Source organism: Euprymna scolopes, chromosome 46 (assembly GCF_053919585.1).
Source record: "Euprymna scolopes isolate OS-2025 chromosome 46, ASM5391958v1, whole genome shotgun sequence".
Classification (NCBI taxonomy): Eukaryota; Metazoa; Mollusca; class Cephalopoda; order Sepiida; family Sepiolidae; genus Euprymna; species Euprymna scolopes.
This window is the reverse complement of record NC_136527.1, coordinates 28,369,892-28,375,891: the sequence shown is the minus strand read 5'-3', so window position 1 is coordinate 28,375,891 and position 6,000 is coordinate 28,369,892. Positions and strand designations below refer to the sequence as shown.

The 6,000-nt window shown below is 29.6% G+C and overlaps 1 long non-coding RNA gene across 1 annotated transcript in view; it reads right to left on the bottom strand.

The window, feature by feature from the left end:
* Positions 1-462: 462 nt before the first annotated feature.
* The window catches only part of LOC145271416 (uncharacterized), a 51,234-nt gene continuing 45,696 nt past the window's right edge, over positions 463-6,000 (bottom strand). The window contains exon 2 of the long non-coding RNA XR_013865866.1: positions 463-526. This is a non-coding gene — a long non-coding RNA (uncharacterized LOC145271416). The remainder of the gene's footprint in view (positions 527-6,000) is intronic.

Sequence of the window (6,000 nt, the reverse complement as noted above, 5' to 3'; positions counted from 1 at the left end):
TGAATATGGTTTCTCTCCCGTGTGTGTTTTTATATGATCTAACAAACTTGACTTCCATGCAAAAGAAGTACCACATACTTCACAAGAATGTGGTTTCTCTCCCGTATGTTTTTTCATATGACTAAACAAGCCTGACTTCCATGCAAAAGAAGAACTACATACTTCACATGAATATGGTTTCTCTCCTGTATGTGCCTTCATATGAATGAACAAATATGACTTCGATGCAAAAGAAGAACCACATATTTCACAAGAATATGGTTTTTCTCCTGTATGTCTTTTTACATGATTCAACAAAGTTAACTTCCGTGCAAAGGAAGAACCACATACTTCACAAGAATGTGGTTTATCTCCCATGTTGATTCCACAAAAAGTATACTGAATTAAGTGTATGATAATAAGCTGATAAGTTTCAACTTTAGAACATTTCTATGAAGGAATTGAGAATAATTTTAAAAAAAATTCAGTTTCCAATGAAAAAAGGTCTTTCTCACCCATTACTGGAGTTCTTTTATTGTTTCAAATTCTGGAAGTATTAAAAAAATTTGAAAAAATAAAAAATTGAATTTATTATGTGTATTTTCATAAAAATGTCGACAACATTTATTATTAATTAAATTCAAAATAAAATGAGTATAGTTTTATGCAATGCTGGTTAGTTAACAAAATTAACTTGTTTCTATTGACAAATATTATACGGAATTTTTCTCATTTCTTCATTTTAGAGATGAGGATTGATTATTCATATTTGGATTCTTCAGAATATTGTTCTCATTTCGTATTGTTAGTGATGGCTGAGTAAAAATCCTATGTAATTTTAAATTTTATTTTCGGTTTCACTGAGAATTGAAACTTTACTTTCAAGGTTATTTAACTTACAAGTTATTTTTATTAAGTACTCTAACCATAGCACCATGGGTCATTGCAGTATAAATTTTAGGAACTATTTTGTCATCATTATTTTTCCTACACACATACATTATATATATATATATATAAAGTATATAATGTATGTTTATATATATATATATAAGTGTTTACACTATTTTTTATTACATATATATATACACTGAAACCAAATACGTCCGCACTTGTAATTTATTTTCAAAAATTACAACTTTAAGCTAAATTAAATATAACTTCTAATTAACCTATACATCATTTGATTAACCTTTTATTCCTCTATAATTTTACCTTTAATATTTGACTTTTAATTGACATATCATGGTGTTCGCGTCAATTAAAAGAAATTCTAATCACGAAGGTAAAAAGAAACTCCATGCAATTGAAAATTGTTATTTATAATGAAACTGTAGAACCTTAAAGCAGCATAAATACAACAGGAACACAATGAACTACTTAATATTTTGTAGCACAGCCCTCTTTCAATCTGACAGGCTGCAATTTTTGGGGTTTTCCTTGAATTAGTCTGTATCAATACTCTGGTGAAAAGGCATGCCACTTCTCTTCAATTTTTATCCCAAACTCTTCCAGATGTAAAATTTCATCAGTGTGTTTCTCTTGCTTGATGTAATGTCATACGCTTTCGATAGAATTGAGGTCTGGAGATTCTGCAAGCCAATCCAAACATGGAATATCATTCTCTTCAAGGAACATCTTTACATTACCAGCTGTGTGAATGGAGCATTGTCCTGCATAAGGATCGTATTATCATCCAAATTCCGGCCAAAGTAGTGTAGAAATTGTTCAGTCATCATATTAATGTACTTTGACGAATTAATTCGACCTTGAAAGCGAAATATAGGCCCTGAACCATTGGTACTAATAACGCCCTACCGCTATTACCTTGCAACTGTGCACCTAGAATTAATGCCGATTACTTTATTAGATAAACCAGAAAGGTGGAGATCACAAGGAGAAAGTCGAAGCATATGGACTAAATGTATACGTTGTCTAACCTGCAACGACAACAATTACGATTAGAGATGCTTCGTTGCCTAAAAGGTAGATAGTTTAAGCTAGGTTAAAGCTCATTTTTTGCTGCAGTTCTTGCCTTATCGAACACTACAATACTTCAATTAAAAGTCAAATATGAACAGTAAAATTATAGAGGAATAAAATATGAATCAAATGAGGTGTGAGGTTGTTTAAACAGTTACATGCAATTTTGCCTAAATTTGAAATTTACTTTATTAGATAAACCAGAAAGGTTAAATTTGCAGTTTTTGAAAAAATGTCAAGTGCGGAGTTTCTTTTTGGCGTCACCATATATACGGATATATAGAAACTTTTCACTACTTATTGCTATATTATTTATAATTAATCGTTCCCATACCTTGTTAAATACTATACTAGGCTTAGTAATTCATCATCACCCAGAATATATATGTTTTCTTTAAGCCAGATTACTCTTTATTGTTCATCTCCATTTATAATTTTTACTTCATTGCATAAGGGTAGATGGGTTTCCCTTTACATCCATACATATTTTGATGTAACTGATTTTTCAATCTCTCCAATGTTTTTCTAACCTTACTGTTAGTGAATGACATGGCTCACATTTGTACAATTTTCCACATTTACATGGAATCTCTTAGTCATGATGCTTTCATAAGCTTGATACTATCCGGATGTTTTATAGATTACAAATTCTTTCAATTTTTTGCCAATATATGGCATAGAAGCTGCTATTCATATTAAATAAGGACAGTATTAAGAAGCGATTTGACTATCATGAAAGATTTTGTGTGTTGCTCTCTGGTGGAGAGTTTTTCTTAAACTTTCTACCTCATTTTAATATATTGTTAGTATATATTGCTTTTGCTCGGTATTTTAGGAAACATGCTAGTTTCTTTACATAATATAGATTGTGAGAATTAAAGTTTTGATACTGGCTAGATATTTAAAGAAAAGGGCCTACAATAAGTCAGCAATCAACATCGTACAAAGTATACAAGTTTTACAAAAAACTGATAGCAAAACAGCCGTTTCGTTTGGCGCCATTTTTTGACCAGTTATTCTAACAAAGAATAAGGGAAGCTGAACGAACCATAAACACACGATAAAGAAATTTTCTGTGAAGTGCAGCAAAATTAAAAAAACAAAACAATAATATTTTGGATTTTTTTATCCTCCTGTTTTTGCTCAAAATATATATATATATACATATATAAATATGCATATTAAAAAAATATATATATACATATATAAATATGCATGTGATGCACAAAAGATGAAAAAAGATATATACTAAAATTCTTTATAGAGGGGCTCAGTGATAGGGAGGTAAGGACTGTCGTGATGATACATGTGCCAAAAGATCTATCAGAAAGCCATAGCAAAAGTTAAATGGAAGATCTGGCTCGACATAAGGCAGGACTATAAAGAAAAGCCCATGTAGGTTTGTCACATGAGACAGTGGATTCTAGTTGAGATTATGGGTCAGCCAGTCCCCAAAGATATAGAGAGATGTAAAAGAGGAAACAAATTAGGGAGTAAGGGGCTAGTACATAAAATTAGAGAAGTAAATAGGCAGGTAGATAATTAGATATTAGTTATTGTAGCGAGCTGGGCCATATACAGAGATTCTGCAGGAAGAATATCCAAGGAAACCGAGGCGTTTCATCCCTGTGATGCCTAATAAATGGAGCAAGGGCATCTATGCACATAGTTGGAAAAATGGGCGCATCAAACTCCTTTTCAATAAAAATTCAGGGAAAGAATTATAGAGCTCTGGTGGATAGGGGAGCAGAAGTATCAGTAATAAAATTTTTTAAAGCACTTATACAGGGACCTAACTATATGGTAAAAACATTAGTTTAAGAACAGCTAATGGGTCCCAATTAATTGGAGAATGTCTCGTTCGATTAAGATTAGGGATAGGAAGTTAGCCTATCCCGAAGGACTTCTTTGTTACAGAGAATCTCTACACAATTAAACTTAAGAAAAATTGGTTAGGATGTATTTTGATTTAGAAGCAATAAGAATATTTGACGAGTATATCACTTTGAAAAATGATGCCCATATTTCATAAATAGTTCAGTTAGCACAGAAAATTACATTAAAACACCTGCATCTACATACATACTTGAGAAGGGTCTGCAAAATAACTAAGTGTAGTGTGACTGGTAACATTATCGCGATTACCATGAATGATGAACAAAAGAAAGAAAAATTTGAAGAGAATAAAAATATCTCAAGAATTCAAGTTGGAAGTTGATATGTTGCTGAAGTAGAATAGAGATTTATTGGGGCTGAATCGATACGCTGGGGAAGCGTATCAATACTGGAAACATGAACTCATTAGAGACTCCAGTACTGAAAATCACTAAAGCAATAAAAGTTGATAGACTTAGGGAATAGACGAAATGCCCACATTTCATCAATAGTTCAGTTACTGGTTATTGACGGAAATATTTCTCAAAATTAGATCTAAAATCAGAATACTGGCAGGTTTAATTAAGTAAAGACGATAAAACGAAAACTATGTTCACCTGCCACCAGGGTTTATTTCAGTTTAACGTGATGCCGCTCAGACTTGCAAATGCATCCAGGGTCTTTCAGGAATTAATGTTCATAGTTATACAGGGACAGCAAGATTATGCATCACTGTATTTGAATGATACTTTAAGATTCTCAGATACGATCATATAAATAGTTGCGAGTTTGTTATTTATTTAATTTTCTCACATACGGTGGAAAGTCACATAGATCACATAGATAGGGTACAAGCCAGTTTACATAAGCACAACTCCAGGTTGAAAGCCATAAATGTGAGGGATTTTAGGAGAGAAGTACAGTATCTGGGGTTCAAAGTAAGTGAAAATGGTATAGAGCCAAACCATGACAATAGACGAGATAGTGTATTACTTGTTGAAACCCAATAAGAGATTTCATCAACATCACGTTATATTATCAAGGATTTATAAAAAAATTTCCGAGACAATAAAACCATTATTTTGCTTGACGAGAAAATATGCGACGTTCCAATGGAATAACACAGTGTGCTCTTTGATGTTTGCCTAAAAATAAAGTTTGCAGATATGGTTATTCAGTTATATATTATATATGTTTATACTGTTATATATTATATGTTATATATGGTTATACTGTTATATATTATATGTTATATATGTTTATACTGTTATATATTATATGTTATATATGTTTATACTGTTATATATATGTTACATATGTTTATACTGTTATATATTATGTGTTATATATGTTTATACTGTTATATATTATATGTTATATATGGTTATACTGTTATATATTATGTGTCATATATGTTAATACTGTTATATATTATATGTTATATATGTTTATACTGTTATATATTATATGTCATATATGTTTATACTGTTATATATTATATGTTATATATGTTTATACTCTTATAATATGTTATATATTGTTATACTGTTATATATTATATGTTATATATGTTTATACTCTTATATATTATATGTTATATATGTTTATACTGTTATATATTATATGTTATATATGTTTATACTGTTATATATTATATGTTATATATGTTTATACTCTTATATATTGTATGTTATATATGTTTATACTCTTATATATTATATGTTATATATGTTTATACTGTTATATATTATATGTCATATATGTTTATACTGTCATATATTATATGTTATATATGTTTATACTGTTATATATTATATGTTATATATGTTTATACTGTTATATATTATATGTTATATATGTTTATGCTGTTATATATTATATGTTATATATGTTTATACTCTTATATATTATATGTTATATATGGTTATACTGTTATATATTATATGTTATATATGTTTATACTCTTATATATTATATGTTATATATAGGTATACTTATGCTTATGTTGATCCTGAAAAGGACAACTGACTGTACACAGATGCATCTAATCATGTATTTGCGGAATGTCTCTCGCAAATTGTCATATGATCAGAGGAAGTGTAAAGAGGTTAAAAATCTAATAAAAAAGTTACTTGTTCTGACATAAAGTTATTGGTCGACTAT